Below are 18,392 nucleotides of genomic sequence, written 5' to 3'. Positions count from 1 at the left end.
GCTATTTTGTGAATGATCCCCTTTTATAATTGCAAGCAGTTTTTCTTCTGGTTAGGAGAGAATCTGTCTGCTATAATTTAATTGGCTGGATGCTGCACAAAAGGGAAACAGGAGAGGAAAGACATGATTCAAATTCTTTCTCCTGCCACCAACCAGGTTTAGTGGGACAGGTGTTTTAAGCTGTTGTCAGTGGGATTAAACTAGGTATTTTAATCGCTCTTTCCCATGTCATTTTCCAGTCGTCGTCTTCTCTGATTCCTTTCTGAAGCTCCTTCTAGTGTCTCTAAGTATGTATTGCATCTGCTCTCCCCTGTTCTGCTTAGTTAACGTTTGCTACAATGGAACAGCATGTAAATGGAGTTTAAACTTCATGGGGTTCAGTTACTGGAAGAAATTCCAATGGGTTGATTTCTGAGCATTCTGTGAATATACTTTCCCCTCCCAGTTCTGCACACCTGCATGAGTCGCACCCTATATATACCCAGATAATCTGCAACTCAAATCTCTTTTGTGTATCTGGAACAAATTATGCTGGCCCTTTGCCATGCAATGAAATCACACAGTTTTGCATTACACTCTCCGAAGCCTTAATTAGTGAAGAAGGCAGCTGTATTCGCTCAAAAATACAGCTATACAAACTGCTGCATGATGGTATGAAAGAAAACATGCCAATGTTTATCTCTGCACTTCCAAGGCTCACGGAGTTGACGTGCAGGTAATTTGGGCTGGAACTGGTTACCTTTGGGCTGTACATTTTCTCCCAATGATAAGAATAGGTGAAATGTTTTTTGTTTGTTTTTTTAAACCAACTGTCTGTAGTACATTCAGATGATTAGAATGAAATGTATTTATGTGGAAATGGCATGTTCTTTTCTATCCTATCTAGTTACCCCTATGGCCCTTATCACTACAGAAGTTAGTCAGAAATCATTTTATTTTCAAAGTGGGGGACAACCCAAGATTTTGTATTTGGCCAAACATTTCCTTCTAAGGTTTTTTGTTTTGTTTTTTAATGAAAATATGAAAACCGTTTTTTGGGGGGGCGGGAGGTTGGTCTTGGCTGGGAAACCCCCAGAATAAAAGGTTCAAAGATGAGCAAAGCAGTGAAGCTGGTACAAGACAGAAAGCGGTGGAAAGACTTAATTTGGCTGCATCGTTGCTGCTGAGCTGATGCACAGGAATAAAAAACAGTAAGTTTTGGGGGGTTGTTGAAAATTTGAAACCCAGCTTTCTTTGGTTTTGGCTGGAAAATGTTTGGTTTTCAGATGTGGAAAACTGTGGTGGGTGGGAATTGGTTTTATCATGAAAACCTAAGAAAACTTGGAGGAAAATGGACATTTTCCAGGAGGATTTTTTTTAAAGCCACTTTTCATAAAAAAAAACAAACAAAAAAGCGCATCATCACTTTTTGCAATAGGACATTTCAACCCTTTCTGTGTCTGAGCAGCTCACAGACACTGATGGATTTTTATCCTCACAAAACTGCTGTGAGGAGGGAAAGTTTTATCCCCATTTTACAGACGGAGAGGTGATAAAGCAAGTTGGGTCACACAAGAAGATTGCGGCTGGGGCAGGAACTGAACTCAGTTCTGCTGCATCCCCGATCAGTGCGGGATCCATTACAGTATCCATTTAGTATGGAGGTAGCATTGCCTACTGGATTGAGCACTGGAGGGAAACCAGGAGCTCTGGGTTCTATTACCAATGTTGTCACTTCTTGCTAGGTTACCTTGGTCAAGTTACTTCCCCTCTCTATGCCTCATTTTCACCATCTGTAAAACGAAGATGATGATATTGACCTCATTTGTAAGGTGCTTTGAGATCCGCTGATGAAGAGCACTATATAAAAGTGAAGTATTTATTTACATTGTTCTTCCATCCTACCATCCCCATAAATTGCCTTCTACATGCATTTGATTAGTGTAAGAGAGGAATTGGTTAGGGCGATCCATAAATGAGAGGAAATCAAGGCAATGAAAATTTAGACTGAATATTAGTGGTGGTCTTGTGGGGGGCGAGGGGGGAAGGGGATTACCTAGTGATGAAATCTGTGCAATGCTTTCTCATGGACAGTGCCGAAAGATCAGTGGAAAGGGCTGGAGCTAGTTTAAATTTTTGAAAAGTTTGAATTTCCCCCAAATAATTAGGGGGAAACATTGACAATATTTGTAACCAACTATAGAGCTGGCTGACATTTTGAAATTCTGTTCAGGGAAAAAATATGACTATTTTATGGAAAAACAGCATGAAATTTAGGGTGGTGGGTGAAATTTGTGAAACTTCTCTCACTTCTTTTTTCTGACCAGCTTTAGAGCAGTTGCATGTTTTCATCAATATCCTTCCTCATACACCCACTGTGAAGTAATGTTACCCATAATCAGTTTCCGGCTCTTTTAGATGGTCTCTGTCTATTCCTTTACAACGTCCTGACTCAAGCATGGGTTTCCTTTTGATGGTGACCCTCCAGGTTGAGGCAGGGAGTCCTAGGGTATGTCCCTGTTGCAGTGTTAACTCGGCTGATTAGCACTCACGTTTGAGGACCTGGGTTCATAGAGTCATAGATTCCAAGGCCAGAAGGGACCATTCTGATCATCTCGTCTGACCGCCTGTATAGCCCTGGCCAGAGACCTGCCCCACAATAATCCCTAGAGAAGCTCTTTTAAGAAAAAAAAAATCCAGTCTTGATTTAAAAATGGAAAACCCACTATGATCCTTGGTAAATTGTTCCAGTAGTTAATTACCCTCACTGCCAATAATTTACGCCTTATTTCCAGTCTGAATTTGTCTAGCTTCAGCATCCATTCATTGGCTCATGTTATACCTTTCTCTGCTGGATCGAAGAGCCCGTGATCAAACATTTGTACCCCGGCTAGCTGCTTATAAACTGTCATCAAATCACCCCACATCCTTCTCTTTCTTAAACTAAATACATGGAGCTCCTTGAGTCTATCACCAGAAGGCGTGTTTTTCTAATCCTAGTCAGCGTGTGATCAGCCAGACTGCAAAGCCCTATCTGAGTTATTGGATCCTCCCTGGTGCCATGCCCATTGGTGTGTCACTAGGACTTCTGGGGCTCTGTCCCATGTGCTCTGTGCTAAAGTCAGCTGAGCTGCTCTGTGATTCTTTCCCAGTGGATTGTGTGGGTACCTGTCTGTTCTTCTGAGCGCACAGGTGGAATTGTGGGAAAGCGTTGGAGGACCCATCAGCAGCTCAGGATTTAGCCTACATCCGCACTGTAAAGCGGGTGGGTTACCAGCCTGGGAGAAAGCCTCACTCGACTTCAGTCTGTAGCCCCAGATGGATCAGCGAGCCTGAGTTAAATGCTCCATTAAACTTGGGTGAGAGCGTTTTGTGTGTGGAAGGGAGGAGAGGTTAGGGGCAACCTCTGAGTAGGAGCTCTGGTTATCTGTGCAGTGAAGACAAACCCTTTGGTTCTGTCTACACTGTACACTTAAGATGGACACTGGGTTTTAGTCTTTAGCCCCCCGACTCACTTTTTTCCATAGAGAAAAAACCTCTGACCTGGGTTTGGAGGTGTTTTAAGCCTGGCCTAGATGACCTGCCTGGAGGTGTGGGTAACACCCCGGCCTCCTCTTTAACTTGGGTTGGAATTTCACTTTGCAGTGAGAGCACAAGTTAGATCACTCAAAAGCTGATAGTCCTCTGATATCCTTCCCACTGTTTCCCTCGAAGACAGTCCAAGCTCTCCTGTAGTTGATGTAAATAACTGGGAACGAATCCTAGAGTGTCTCAGCACAAAGAACCATGGGGTAGGCTCCCAGGTGTATGCGGAAACACAGGAATGTGGGTAGGGCTTTGCAGTGTGGCTATTCAAACCCAGGCGAGGCTAACCCAACCGCTGATCACCAGAGTTAACAACTTTAATGCTACTGCCTAGAATGTTGATTTGCTGAGAGATTCAGGGTTTAACCTACACAGTTTAAAAACCGATGTAATTAACTCACTGTACCCACCTACTGTGCATACACGTCTATTGATTTCAATTGACTGAAGTAAGCTAGTCCAAAATAAACTCTTTAAAATCAATAGAAGTGTGTCCTTATGAGGGGATTGCACCTATTTAGATCATTGCGCAAACTCTGTGTAGACCAGCCCTGACTAGTTATGGGTGCATCTGCTTTAAGAAAAAAAGGTGTGTTCTGGCCTCATGTTAGCGAACACATGGTAATTAACACTAGGCGCTTGTCTGCATGTCCACCACTACAGGGCTGCTATAGTCCGTTAGTGACGGCACTAATGTGCCGACAGAAGAGCCTCTGCCATTGGCGTAGTTATTTTTTGGGAACTGCCAGCGAACTGAAAAAGAGAGACAAGGTGGGTGAGGTAACGTCTTTAATTGGACCAACTTCGGCTGGCAGAAGTGACGTGCTTTCGAGCTCTTTCACCAACGGAAGTTGGTCCAATAAAAGATGGACCCACTTTGTCTCTCTCATATCCTGGAACCAACCTGGCTACAACCACACTGCAGTGAACTGAAAAATCAGTTATCCACGCTGTTCTGCTCAGAACAACTGAGTTCTATTCCTGGCTGTGCCACCAGCCTCCTGGGTGTGATCTTGGGCAAGTCACTTCTCCCCTCTGGGTCTCTATTTCTTCACTTGTAAAATAGAGACCATGATGCCGACCTCCTTTGTAAAATGGTTTGAGAGCTGCTGATGAAAAGTGCTGTATAATAAGCAGGTATTACTGTTATGGTAGCTTGCTCTATGAGTGCCTAGACTGTATCTAGTCTCTGGAGAAATACGACACCATTCTCCCGGGCTGTCAATCCAACCTCTGTCACTTGTCAGGAGCACTAAACTCCGAAGTAAAATTTAAGACTTTTTTTTTCCCACAAAACATGTAAATGTGCAATGGTCAAAGGCAGCGAGGTGGGTGAGACAGGAGAAAAATCTTCTGTGGTGAAAAGATCTTTGGATGAGCTGTACAGACCACATCTTTGCAGTTTCATGACTGATCTAATTGCTTTGCATACGGATGAAAACCTCCAGTTCTCCAACAATAAGAATTCACAGTGAGAGAGGCCGCAAAATGCAGCTGTAATGTCTGTGTTTTTTGAGTTCTAGAAGATGGAAATTTGTAAACATCTCTAAAATTAGAGCTCAGCGCTGGAACAATGAATGCATCGTGTGGGCTCAGAAAGATATTTCTGATGTCTTTTTCTCTGGACCGTAACATAGAAAATTTATTTATATGCTTTTAAAAGGCACTTTCTTTGTTTCCACATGGTCCAATTAAACAGAACTGAACAGCTTTTTTAAGTGAAATAAAAATCACGGGGCAATGGTTTACAATCCCAAACCTGGGACTGAGGGTTGACACGTATTTGTCACCCTGGGCTGAGATTAAAAATATTGCGCACTTCAACCTTAGGATCGTAAAGGAAATAATCGTTAACTCCCCCTAGTAGCTCTTTAGGGTACTGCGAAGGAATTCTGCAAATAGATTAAATATCAGATCCATACAATCGTGATTTAGGCTTGAATCGGTGTTGCCCAATAGCCTCTTTGTGGCTCCTAGACCCCTCTCAACCACATCAGGCCCCACGGTGCAGGGTGCATTCTGGGATAGGTTGGGGCAGATCAAGGACAGGGGGAGGCATGACCAGGATACCCCTGTGATCTTGCAGCCCCATGATGACCCACAGAGGCCATTGCAGCAGAGGGGGCAAGATAGGGCAGGCCTCCGAAATTGAATAGGAGTCGTGCAAGCCACGTCCCCTGTTTCTTGATGAAAGTGTCTGTGCTGAAGCCAGGGGCCAAGTGATCAGAAAGCATCTAAACCCATGGCCAGGGGTGATGTACCAAGTTTTGGCCAGCCCAGCTCAGAGATGAAACCTAGGGCAGGTTGAAAAATCGCCAGTGGTATAGTTTTTTCCATTGGAAAATGCTGATTTGAGGGAATTGAAATGTTCCTGCCAGCTTTCCCACCTCCCCTGTTGCCCAGCTCCGTAGCCGTCCAGCTGGGTACTCCCACTGGGATAGAGAGTGAAAGGTCACAGAGCTGGAGAGACGCTGCCTGGGCTTTGCCCTTTGCAGATGGGAAAATGTAATGTGTTATACAGGGGAGCCACTGATGGTCTGTGGAGCCTTTTAGAGCTCTAGGTGAGTAGCTAGAATCCAGCTGCAGTGAATTCATGTCTTACCGTGCGATGACTGGTCAGAGGCCTGCGTGCAATGAGTTTGGTGGGTCTCCGTCTGGAATCTGGTGGATGAGATGTCCAGGCCACACAGCCAGCCACTCACCTTTCACCATAACAGGCTGTCAAGCACTTGCCTGTGTCCCTTTGACAGCCAAGCAAAGCATGTAGGTGGGAACTTGTGCACTTTTTAGTCCTGGTCTTTCCCTCCCTCCCCCCCAATGTCCCTGCTTTGTTGCTATGGAGATGGTAATTACTCCAGGAGGTTTCTAGAATCTGATGAAGCTCCCCTTAGTCTCACCTCCCACCTGCGGAGATGCTGATATTGAGCTAAGGGTCAAGTTCTCATCTGAATGTTTTCCTCTGCAGAATGACATTTTCCCCTTCTAAGGGGGAAGGTGGCAGCAGCACAGAAAACATTTTGTCAAGATTACCTACAAAACCGGGGCTGGGAGACTTACATTCTGTTTCCTTCTGGGTACATAGGAGCTGGATGGAAACGAGAAGCCTGAGAAGTCACCTTTTAGTCAGAGTCAGAACGTTTGTTTTTTTCTGACTGGATTTTCTGGGATTTCTCAGAGCGTCTCACTCTCATCATTTTCTTATTTGGTCCCCAGCCTCCTGCCTATATTTAAAAGCTGGGAGGCTGTGATTTTTATTAACGTTAGTCAACTCCCTAATAAGAGCCCACAGAATCTCGTTTGTGCTGGTGGAAGAAAACTCTGTGGTGCCCTGAGGAAGAAGTTGGAAGGAGAAATGTTGTTAGAACAGTTAAAATAAGAGCCTAGGACATGGGGCTCTGAGTTCACTCCCACTCCCTGCCCACTGACAGATTTAACAAACTGTGGCCACATATGTACAGACACCATGGCCCTCAGTGGAGCTTGAACCCAGGGCCTTTGGTGACAAAAGGGCAGGCCTCACCCGGGAGGAAGGCTGGTCTAGTGGACTGAGATTCAGGTGGCCAGGTTCTATGCCTCACTTAGCCACAGATTTTCTGAGTAACCTTTGATATGTCGCTTAATATACCCTATGCCTGTATCACCAGTCCACCCATCCTGCAACATACCTGCAGCCTCTCAGGGGAGGGGAACATAGAAGCAAGCAAGTGGCAAAACTTTCAGAAGGAAAAGCTCCAGTGAACATGCCTTCATCCAAACCTCCGCCTGTGCCCCGGGTTCTGGCTTGAGCAAGAGCTGAGGTCGACTGGGTTCTCTTCAGATTGGAAAGTGGCAAGTATCATTTATAAAGGCTTAGTGTTCAGTTACGTGTAAAGTGATGGAAGGTGTGGTGGATCGCTGCATTGGTGCACTTGCACCTCCGTCCCATATCTATGCAAGTTCACGTCCAGCCCTGAAAAGATAAATAATAAGAACAGCATTGCCAGTGTCAGACCATGCCATGAGGTTCTGCTCTGGGCACCTTTCAGATTTTCTCAGAAGAGCACAGAGATGTAATTAGACAGGGAGTGATCTTTGAGGAAATGCTTGGCTTTCATAATAGCCAGACATTTTACTGGCACCTTTGATCTCAAAGTGCATTACAAAACTGTATGTATACACAAAGGAAATTTCTGGCCCACTACTGACATTCAGCCACCGCTGGGGTGATGGGCTATAGCTGTTTAGCAGCAAACCGCAACATTACCCAGCAGTTTGGAAAGAGCACTGAAAAGGGGTGCTGTATCCCATTGAAACCACAGGAGGAATTTAGGTAGGCAAACTCAAATTAGAATTTGGCTGGGTTATCTAGACTAATGTCCTTTATTCTTGAGAAAATATCCTTTATTATTGTGGGGGTGCCCAGAGTGTCCTAAGCACTTTCTTCCCAAACACGTAATTTAAAGAGCATATAGATTTAAAGACCTAGGCAGGATGGGGTAAAGAGATCTATCGTACGTGCAAAATTTCCTTGAGATGGTGACTTCAAGATTTAAGTATGGGACTGTTTTAGCTGCCAAAGCAGAGGGCATAAAATATCTATGGATGAGACGCAAAAGATCCAAGCAAGCCATGGAATTGATTAAGAGACTGCTCTCAAACAAGCCCACCATGAGCTATGCAGGTAACTGATCATTTTAGCAATCAATGAAGTTTTAAGAAGTTGTACAATCCCCCCCCACAACTGCCCATTTATGGGGAAGTTATTTCCCATAACCCCCTTTCAGTCCCAGTATCTAGTTCCTATTGTTTAGCATGAAACACAAGACTCCACCGCCCAGGATTGTCTTCCTTTTCGGCATCCTACATTCAGATACAGTTCAGCTCTTCAGACCACGTATTTCCAAGGTGAATGCTTCCCTGATTGTATAGCCACCTTCAGCGGTATCAGTGCCAGCTAGACCTTCCAAGGTGGTGCATATATACTCAGACCCATCAATCCACCCACTTTGCACCTTGCCTATTTAATTTGATATCTGTGCAAAGAGGTGTTGAATAAAGTCCAAGATCTTTACTTGGTATCACAACCTGGTTTGAGTATATATGAGTGAGTCACCTTTAGGTCTATCTGCCCAATCCAGCAGCTTTCGGACTGTGGTACGTGAACCATTGGTGGTCAGCAGAGAACTGGCTGGTCACATGGTGCTGGCTTTTCCTCCTTGTTTTCAGCTATGAAAAGAAACTGTGAAAATACAGAAATACTTCCCCCGTGTTTCTCTTCCATGTGAGCAGTTGCTGCAGTTGCCTCAGGAAAACTAGAACACTGTGAAGGAGTTGGGGGGAGATGGTCCATACCATTCCCTTGTGGACCCCTCCATGCCCATTCACAGACACCATTAAGACAGTTTTTGCTACCAAAAAGCTTCAGAAGCCCTGATGTAATCTATCCAAGTTCTTATACAATGCCCTTCATTGTAGTACCCAAGCATCAGCCAAGACTGCAAGTTCTCTTCTGTTGGACATCTGTGTCGCACATGATTCCTCTTTGCCATGCCTTGTGGACGTGGTTACCACGCTTGCTGACAGAATGATGGTGCCTCTCGGCATTTGTGGTCATGCATGATTACAACATACTTCACCTCCCAGCTTGTCAAGTTCACGATCTATAGCCCTCACAGCCGTCCTTCAGCGCAGGCTACACATTTGGCTTCGTGGGCTACTGGAGAGCACCAACTGTCCAGTGCAAGCTCTGACTGTCACTAGCCAACCCCTTATCTCCTCCTCCAGATTCGAAAAGGTGAGAGAACTCTGCGGGATCTTCCCCTCTGGCAGTGCAAATAAAATGCAGCTCAGCAAATGGTTGTCTTTGTACCACAGTGAAGAAGTGCCCAGGAGGTGTCTGATCATGAGCAATGTCATAAAAATGTGTAGGCATTGTATGCTGGGCTGGGGGAGGGTTGACTTCATAACCGTGCTGCAGGAATACATCTTATTAATACACACAGTAGTGTGTCTATGCACTGCTGACTTCTGTTGGATAGAAGCAGACATCCTCTGCAAGGATTTTGGTAGGGTAGGAAGCAGGCCCAGTGGATAGGGCAGTGACAAGACCTGTGGTCAATTCCTAGCTCAGCTCCAGACCTGCTAGGTGACTTTTAGCAAGTCGTTTAATCTAGAGCAGTGGCCAGAGCACTGGACTGGGACTCTGGGGACTTGGGATCTATTCCAGTCTGCCACAGGCCAGCTGGGTGATCTTGGGCAAGTCACTTCGCCTCTTTGTGCCTCAGTTTCCCCATCTGTAAAATGGGGAAATAGTATCTTCTTTGTAAAGTCCTTTGAGATCTACTAATGAAAAGCACTCTGTAAGTGCTCGGTATTATGACCCTGTGCCTCAGTTCCCCCTCTGTACAATGCAGGCAATAATGACCTACTTTGCAGGGGGGCTCTGAGGATAAAATCTATTAAAGATTGTGAGCTGCTCGGGTACTCTGGTAATGAAGGCCTTATATGTACATAGATGTTTCATAGTATTGCTAATGGAGAGCGTCCAAGTGGTCGAGTCCTGTGCTTTAGAAGCAGGAGGATATTAATTTGGTCCCAACTATTTGTGACTGGCTACAGTGTCCAGCAGAGCAACAGTTGTGGAGGCCTAACTTGCTAAGGGTTTGTTAGAACACTTACATAGTGCTTCTGCAAAGAAATAGCCCTCAATGGTAATAGCCCTCAATGGTTAATAATAGTAGGGAACGGGAAACTGGGGCAGAAAGGTTGTGATTCACCCAAGGACACCGAAATCAGTCGGTAACAGAGCTGGGATTCGGGTTTTCAGACTCCCCTTCCAGCACTATGAAAGCTCTCCCTCTCCCCAAACACGGGGCAAAGTCATTGGACTGGATCCCGTGTTAAACTCTGCCGCTTGACAAAGCGTGATCCTGGCGTTTCCACAGAGCCATGGCGCTCTGCAACAGCAGGCTGCTGTGCAGTAAATTCATTGTGTATTGTGCAGGGGACCATTAGTTAGCTTATTATTAATACATGTGTGGGCTTTAATATACCAGTGTTGTATCTGTCAGCATCTCTACCAGGTTTGCTTTTGTCCTTTGTGTTTTCCCCAAACAAGCTTATACAATTAGTTTCTTCTTGTTTCCTAAATTATTTTTGCTGCTCCTAATTATTTCACACTCCATATAAAAGAGTTATTGGGGTAGATAATGGGAGGCGAGGGATCACATTGCCAGAGCATTGCAGGCAGCGGGATGGCAAGGCAACTTTGATTTGTTTTATTTATTTATTTGCTCAGCAGTGTTAAGAAGAACTGAAGACACCTAGGGATCGGGGGAAGCTTCGATCCAGCTCTGGTGGATCATAATTCGGGGGTCTTACAAATGGAATAGAGAGCAGTTTGGCCCTGCCACCCAAGAAAGAGGCGTGCTTAGACCAGCATGTAATAGAGTTCATTCCCAGATCCTCAGATGAATGCTCCTGTCTAGAAGAGCAGAGTAATACTGTCCCCATTTGTGTTTCTAGCCTATAGCTCCCATTCCCACCTCTTATGTCCCCTCCTTTGATGCATGGGCTTAACTCCCTCTAAAACATCAGTTATGGTTTTGCATGTGTCTGGGGAGGAGACTGGACTTGTACTTTTGGAGCTGAAGATCACCCGCTCTCCTCCCCATGCCTTGTGTATATATGGCTAGCTGAAGACCGTGGGGGGCATGTGTGCGAGAGACCATCCTGCATTGTTACAGCAGGCTCCCATTCCCTGGCCATTGCGAAAAGAATCTGCCCTTCACGTGCTGTGTTTGGCCCAGCAGTCTCGTAGGGCCTAGATCCTTCTGAGGGTCCCTGTGGGTCCAGTAAGAGTTCACGGGCCCTATCCACCTACCTGGCCCTGGTACTTTCAACTCCTGTGTGCCACTGAAGTTGTGTAAACCTCCCTGTCCTGTCCATGGTAGGGTTACTCACTGGAAAAATTACTGCAGTATTACAGCAGCAGCTGGACTTGTGCTAAACTGCTAGTGTAAGCAGGACTCCGATGTATTTACTACTGTGTCATGCTCAGATGGTCGTGGTCAAGCGCTCGAGCACTGGCTGCTCACACTATGTTGCTGCACTTCTGCTGGCATTTGCTGTAGTACAGGTACTAATTTTTCTAGCATATGCAAGGCCATAGAGTGGAACCAGGAGCAGGCTCCCCCTTCCCAGGTGAGGGCAGATCAGCTTGCTTGTCGCAAAGACCACTGGTGTCATGGAGGTTCTTTCTGGCTTAAGGTTCCAGCTGCTCCCAGGGGATTATTCCCATCTGTGTAAGCCCCCGCCTCTGTTTGTGACATTCTGACTGTCTTTCCCAGCAATGATTGGAGTGTCGTCAGGGTCGTGGCTGGAAGAAATGGGCTTGTGGTTAAGTACCAGGACAAAGAGAAGAACTGGGTTCAACTCCTGGCTCTGCCGTAGACTTCCTCAGCTGCCTTATGCAATTCATGTATCCCTCCAAGTCTCGGTTTCCCCATCTGCAAAATAGAGGCGCTGTGAGGCTGAATCAATTAATTTTCCTACGGTGCTTTGAGATCCTTGGACAGAAGGTGCTATCTCTGAGTGCAAAGTACTGTTATTTATCACAAGCAGCAAGAGCTGCTTCACCCTCATCTACAGCAAAGGTCAAAAACTTCCTGTGTTGGAGGGAGTTCAGAGAAGGGCAACCAAAATAATGAAGAGCTGGAGAAGACTGATTTTATAATGAATGGATAGGCAGAGCTGGGCCATGCAGTGACAAAAGGATAGTTTGAGGTGGACAAAGATATGGTCACTGTTTTAGTGTTTGAAGGGTGTAAATACTGAGAAAGGAAAGGATTTGCTTATATTGTTCGATACGGGAGTGGGCTGAAATTAGACAAAGGAGAACTTGGGCTGAATATGAGGGCAAAGCTTCCTAATGGCATGGTCTGTGGAATAGCCTCCCAAGGGAAAGCTCTCTCTCTCTCTCTCTCTCGGGATGCTTATTACTAGACTGTTCTAAGCACTGGTGAAAGGACTGCACTGAAATGGATTGCATGACCCAGCGGGCCTTTTCCATCTCCAGCTGCATTGATTCTACGATCCCCAGTAGTGAACAAACACATACTGAGCAGGGGAAAGGGAAAACCACAGAAAATATATGAAAAAGCAGCCAAAATTCCTCTAAATAGAACATTTGTCAGTTTTCCATGAGGCACCGGTGGGTCTTTAAGCTCTTCCCGGCTTTGAACAAATTGAGAATGAGTGCAGTGTGTGTGTATATTTGTTCGGTTTCTTCGGGGTGAGTTGGGGGAAGGAGGAGGGGCAGGGGAAGACTCCTCCATTTGGCGCATGTTCCATTACAAACTTCTTGGGAATAGATCAAATTAATGAAAGGAAAAAATGTGGCTTTGACAGTGTGTTTGGTTTTACGGGACTGTATTGTTTTATGGTGTTTTATGAGAAGCACTTATACGACTCTTTAAGTGAGAGATTATTGTGCCTTTTATAAAAACTAAAAGAAAACTCACTTCTCTGTCTTTTTCTTTCTCTTGCTAAGTAGACGCTATGGTTGTCTGCGGTCATCATTTCCCAGTAGAAATGTTACGTTCTGGAGCGCTGCCTGGAATGGCGTCAGAGCATAGATTTCACAGGCAAAAGACCAAACAAACAAAAAAGCAAAAACCCAACACAACAGTTATTAGGGAGGAGATGAACTAATCGTTTCCCAAACATCACCCCAACATTGTGCTTTAAATCCTGAGGACCCCGTCAAATTCCATTCTACTATATCGCTCTGACACTAATACTGGTCACTTCTTTAGCCCTGTAGGATCTCAAAGAGCTTTGCAAGCATTAATTGAGTATCATGACACATGCCCCTTTTTTGGTAGGTAAAGTAACATAAATTCTTATTTTACAGATAGGTAAACTGAGGCACAGAGGGGCCAAGGTCAACATTTTCAGACATTGCCATTGATTTGGGGGTGTCCTATTTAAAATGCTTAAGAGCTGATTTTCAGTGCTTCTGAGTACCTTCAACTCTAACCAAAGTCCGTGGGAGCTTCATGTGCCCACTGTGTCAATTTATAGCTGCTAGTGTCCTAGACCCTTGTAACTGAGGCTAGGGAGTAATAAAGAAACAATGTTTGGTGTCTTGGCGGATGAGGTTCTCCTGTCTAGAGCAGAGCAGGGACCTGATTTTCCATTTATTCTGGTTTTTTGTTTTTGTTTTGTTTTTTTTCCATTGCCAAATGGAATAGAAAAAAATTCAAAATTTGCCATGAAATAATATTCTCCTGTCCCCCAAAAGTGTTTTGGGTTGATGAAAACATTTCATTGTGATTAAAATCAAAACATTTCATGCTGACTTTGATTCTCTTTATTTTTTTAAAAAAGTATATAAAAACAAAAAAATTAATTTTCCCAAAGTCCCTTTGAAACAGAAAATCAAAGGTTTTCATTCTGAAAATGTTGAAGGGGGACATTTTAATGCTTTATTTTGTTTTTTTTCACCACAAAATTTTACCAAAATGACACGTTTTTCAAATTTTCAGAAAAAAAAAACCTTTTTTTTTTTGCTCTCTCCCTCAAAATAAGTTTAATTGAAAAATTCCCAACCAGCTCTACTCCTGTTCATAGACAAGGGAATTCCATCCAGCCTCACCCTGCTGGGCCTCCCTGTACCATTGGATATCGGTGATCATCAAATACATTTGTCCAGCCTCCAAAAATTTGCTTGTGTGAACACACATGCCTTAAAATGGCTCAAACCAAACACCAAGGGTCGTGATGATTATGGTGGCTCTTCCATCGCCAAAGACCCACTATGGAGGGCCACAAGGGTCAGTCTTTCCCATGTATTGTTCGACATCTATGTGAAACTGTTGGGAGAGCTTGTGAGACCCCAGGTGTGCAAGCAGTCTATAGTGGGCACCAAGCCTCTATAGCTCATAGACACCCACTGGAAACAGCACATCACTCTGCTCTCTCAGTTCCTACTCACAATCAGCACCTGTGGAAAGAGCTGGCTGAACTGCTGGTAAGAAGAGGGAAGTGCATTTTGGAGATGGATCTGAGGGAGAATAGGTGGATAAGCAAGTTGCTTTCAACAGCAGCAAAGTCCTGCCCTACAACATGACAGCCCTGCCCTGGCCTCAAGTTCTGTCAGTGCACCTCAGTCCTGGACTGCAACACGTCTTGCTGCTTCATTCCCGTACCCTCATGTAGCTCCGCCAGTGCACCTCAGTCCTGATCGACAATGCCACCTGTTATGCCAGTGTTAGTTCTTTCAAATTACAGCCAGTGCCCTTTACACCCAATTGTATCTTGGTATCTAAGGTCCCCAGTTACCAGAGTATCTGAGCACCTCTCAGTCCTTCATGTATCCTCATAACACCCATGTGAGGTTGGGCTGTGCCGTTCTCCCCCATTTTACTGGTGGGGAACAGAGACCCAGAGAGGATAAGGGACTTGCCAAGGACAGGAAGTCTGTGGTGGTGCTGAGAATTTAACACAAGTTTCCCAAGATCTAGGTGCCATCCCTAAATATGGGACCAGCCTTCCAATGGTGTCAGTGATTTCGTGATGTGGGCAAATGTTCACTAGATCCATCCAACCCATCTATACTTCTGACCTAAGGCATCCTGGAGGGGGAAAACTGCAGCAGATTAACCCCTGAAGTACCTCTCCACCCTCCCGTTTGCCTCTAATATTTTGTTGTTAATGGATTAAACTAAAAGGGATTAGCCATTTCAATTTCTGTTCTGCTGCTTTCTGCATTTAACAAGCTCCCTGTAAGTGATGAATTATTGACTATTTAAATGGGAATCCAAACAGTCTGAAAGAGGAAGACTGCCTTATCACTAGCAATGCTAAATCTTGGGCTATAGGTCGAGATATTCTTTTCTCTTTTCAGTTAACCAGCAGGGTGCCGGTCTCCGAGCGCACACCTGCTAACCCAGCACCTCAGGCTTTTGTCTGGCTGGTGTCTAATGGTCCCAGAGGGTTAAATGTTGTTAAGCGTGTGCAATTTAACCTATATTATTGATATTGGGTTCAGACCAAAGTGTCTGCAAAGTGGCTTAAACAGAAGAGTTCATTATAGAATAAAGCACATTGGCAGGAGGCCAGTTCCACCTGCCCTTAAAATTGTTCCTATTTTTTTCCTCTTTTTAAAAAATTGCGTAGATTTAAATATAAAGTCTACAGCCTTTGGGGCTCAGGGATCTTCCCAATGAAAACAAATGGGGTCTCTCCAGGTGCCCTAGGGAGAGAGGGGCTTGGAGCATCATCAGTGCTGGATAGTCGCCTAGGAGAGGGCCAGCAGTGCAACAGGGCTGGAAGCTCCACTGGGGCTGGAGAAGTGTCGATAGCAGCTGTGGATTGCTATAGGGGTAGCGGTAGGAGAGATCTGCAAGTGGGGGCACCCCCTTGGCAGCCTTGCGAAGAGGAAGGAGTAACCCTCAACTTGTGCCCCATAAGTGACTCATGGTCAATCCAACATGGGGCAAGGATGGGCAAGGAGGATAAAACAGGCAGGGGCTGATTCTGCAGCATGCTAAGTTCCGTCAACTTGAGAGGAAGGAGAGTTTTGTAGAGAAGGCCCTGGACTGGGATGCAGGAGGCCTGTCTTTACCACAGACTCCCAGCAAGACCTTGGACAAATGGCCAGAAGGGACCTTCATGATCATCTAGCCTGACCTCCTGCCCATCGCAGGCCACAGAACCTCACCCACCCACTCCTGTAATAGACCCAGAATCTCTAGCTGCATTGCTGAAGTCCTCAAATGATGATTGAAAGACTTCAAGTAGCAGAGAGTCCACCATTTTCTCTAGTTTAAACCAGGAAGTGACCTATGCCCCATGCTGCAGAGGAAAGTGAAAAACCCCTCTGCCAATCTGATGTGGGAGATTGGGGAAGAGCACATCAGTATTTCATGTCAATGTCTTGTTTTACTTTCTGACGGCCTTGTAAAAGGAATGGTGACTATACACATGCCTGAGACGTTAGATGGTTTTATAAGCCTCATTCTGAGCATTGGTTGAAGTAAGGTGTTTGGGGGCAGGAATGTGAGGAGAGTGAGTGTGTGTGTCTGTCACAAGCAGAGCCATGAGACAGCTGTTTTGGTAGAAGTTTGATTAACTCTTAGAGCATTAGTCTTTAGTAATAATAATAATTTAATAATACCTCCCTTTTATATAATGGGAACCATTGTCATCTATCATAGACCCTAAGTATTTGAATTCTTCCCCTCTTTCAAGTTCTTTGCGTGTGATACCCTTTATGGTCTGTCCTCCTGCCTTAGTTGTCTTATCTTCAGTCTAAAGAAATAGCCAGCATTCACTCTAAGCCCAGTCCACTCAAAACTATGTTGCCACTGTTCAAAGCTGTTTTGCAGGATCCCGCAGTCTTCCACACACATCACTAAGTCATTAGTGAATGGCATGTTCCCTGATTGCTCCCTTCATATAGTCTCACTTATCACATCCATGATAACCACAAACAAAAAGGGACTCAGCCCTCTGACTCCCGATGAAGGCCAGTGTTTACTGGATGGTGTAGCAAGGCGGGATAGTTTTATTGGCAGGACTTTGGAATGGCTGGATTTCATGTGTGGCAAAGCCACTCTTGAGTTACAAAAATAACCCCAAACGAACACCGTGTGATCGCATATTCCACAAGCAACAAAATCTATTACAGGACAATATTTAAAAAGGTTTTATATTTTTTTTTTAGTTTAAAAATGTTATGGTATTTTTGTATATTAATTGGTGGACCCCATTGGGCTAGGTGCTGTACAAAAACCTAGGCCAGGTCTACCCTACAAACTTACATCAGTGTAACTATGTCTCACTGGGGTGTGGATTTTTCACACCCCTGAGCAACATAGTCATACTGACCAGTGGCATCACAACAGGGCTCTCCCACTTTTTGCCAGGGTGGACCCTGCCCCTTTCCTTTCTCCTCTCCCTGAGGCACCACCACCAGTGTGGAGCCTGGGCAGCTGTAGGCGCAGGCCCTCCACCAGCCCGCAGGGGACCCAAGCACCCCTTGGGCGATATCCCTATCCTCTGGGCTCTCCGCCCGGCCAAGGGCAGGTGGAGGGGCCGTGACTCCATGCTGGCTCCCGACAGCTGCCTGCTAAAAGAAGTTGGGGAGGGGGAGGAATTCAGGTGCATCCATAATTATTTTCTTTTCAATTTGTTTAGCAAACTGGAAACATCAAAAAATTGTTTCAGATCAAAGGGAATGTTCTGTTTGACCCAAAATGAAATGTTTTGTTTGTTTTAGATTTTGTTTTACCTTTTTGGAAAATGAACTTGCAGTAAGATTTGAAATGAAAAGTCACTTTGAATTAAAACATCAAAATGTTTTGTTTTGATTTGTTTGGAATTTTCTTTAACCAAAACCACTTGTCAAATTCAACATGAATATGTGAAATATTTTGCTTGACCTGAAATCCACATTTTGGGACACACACACAAAAGAGGGTTTGTCTGAAAAATTATTGCCCAACTCTATGTACAATTTAACCACATGAGACAGACAAAGGGAAGGATGAGGAAAGGGAGCCCCAGAGAGGTGAAGTGTGTTGCCTACTCAGCAGGTTAGTGACAGAGCTAGATTAGAACCCACATCTAGTGCAGTCCCTTAGCCACTGGACCACACACAATGCTCTTGCTATGAGAAGTCTAAACCTTCAGATCTCAGAGGGAGATTAAAAATCATCATAAACATTTAGACACCTGTGAAGCTAAGGTAGAAGAGCTGTTCCGCAGGGGAAAATGTCATGATTTGGAGGGTCTGATATCTGCTGCTATTTTGCTGAAGACATTTGTGTGTGTTTTGAAGGCTG

General features: G+C 44.9%; 1 protein-coding gene across 10 annotated transcripts in view; it reads left to right on the top strand.

Annotated features, from left to right (window-relative positions):
- CELF4 (CUGBP Elav-like family member 4) overlaps positions 1-18,392 on the top strand; it is an 860,161-nt gene that overhangs the window by 61,728 nt on the left and 780,041 nt on the right. The window lies entirely within an intron of this gene.

The sequence above is a fragment of the Mauremys mutica genome, chromosome 6 (assembly GCF_020497125.1).
Source record: "Mauremys mutica isolate MM-2020 ecotype Southern chromosome 6, ASM2049712v1, whole genome shotgun sequence".
NCBI classification, from domain to species: Eukaryota; Metazoa; Chordata; order Testudines; family Geoemydidae; genus Mauremys; species Mauremys mutica.
The sequence above is the reverse complement of the archived record's forward strand: the minus strand, read 5'-3'. Positions and strand labels throughout refer to the sequence as shown.